This window comes from Emiliania huxleyi (assembly GCF_000372725.1).
Source record: "Emiliania huxleyi CCMP1516 unplaced genomic scaffold EMIHUscaffold_103, whole genome shotgun sequence".
In the NCBI taxonomy this organism is placed as follows: Eukaryota; Haptophyta; order Isochrysidales; family Noelaerhabdaceae; genus Emiliania; species Emiliania huxleyi.
This window is the reverse complement of record NW_005202237.1, coordinates 246,460-247,442: the sequence shown is the minus strand read 5'-3', so window position 1 is coordinate 247,442 and position 983 is coordinate 246,460. Positions and strand designations below refer to the sequence as shown.

Genomic DNA, 983 nt, shown 5'->3' with positions numbered 1-983 from the left:
GGGGGGGGGGGGGGGGCAGTAGGCTCGGCTGTGTCTCGGCTGTGTCTCGACTGTACCCCGCGGCCGCATCTCGGCTATGGCTCGCCGGGTCGGCGTCGATGAAGGAGCCGTCCGCGTCGGTGAAGGGGCGGTTCGAGCTCATGGTGATCTGCTGCGGCATCTTCTTCGCCTGCGCGTACGCGCGCATCTTTTGGAGCATCTGCGCCGAGGGCAGAGGGAGGGCGCGGTGAGGGCGGCGGCGAGTGGAGGAGCGACAAGGCGTCGGCGCGGCTGCAGCTGCGGCGGGGTTGGAGTTGCGGCGACAGCTGCGGCGGCGGGGATCTCGTCACCTGTCCGGGCGGCTGGCCCTTCCTGTACGCGCCGAGGAAGGCGCGGGTGCAGACGCCTCCCTCGGAGGTCTCGTAGGCGCACTGCTCGTCGAGGGCGGCCGAGACGCAGAAGATGGTGCCTGGCGAGGTGTTGGGCGAGGTGTTGGGCGAGGTGAGGGTCGAGGTGTTGGGCGAGGTGTTGGGCGAGGTGTTGGGCGAGGTGTTGGGCGAGGTGTTGGGCGAGGTGTTGGGCGAGGTGTTGGGCGAGGTGTTGGGCGAGGTGTTGGCCGAGGTGTTGGCCGAGGTGTTGGCCGAGGTGAGGGTCGAGGTGAGGGTCGAGGTGGGGGTCGAGGTGGGGGTCGAGGTGAGGGTCGAGGTGGGGGTCGAGGTGAGGGTCGAGGTGAGGGTCGCGTGCCGCAGTCGGGGATGACGTCGTACGCCGGTCCGGTGGCCTCGTGCGTGAGGGTGTAGGGGAGGTCGAGGATGGTGCCCGAGTGGCAGCAGTCCATGAAGACCTGTGCGGCGAGCAGCTCTGCGGGTCTGGGGGGAAGGGGTGCGGGTCTGGGGGGAAGGGGTGCGGGAGGCAGTCCATGGAGAGGGCGTGGGCCGCGGGGAGGGCGGCGGCGAGGGTGGCGGTGAGGGTGAGGGTGAGGGTGAGGGTGAGGGTGGGGGTGG

The 983-nt window shown here is 70.7% G+C and overlaps 1 protein-coding gene across 1 annotated transcript in view; it reads right to left on the bottom strand.

The window, feature by feature from the left end:
• The window catches only part of EMIHUDRAFT_222459 (hypothetical protein), a gene marked incomplete at both ends in the record, with an annotated part of 6,561 nt that overhangs the window by 3,966 nt on the left and 1,612 nt on the right, over positions 1-983 (bottom strand). The window lies entirely within an intron of this gene.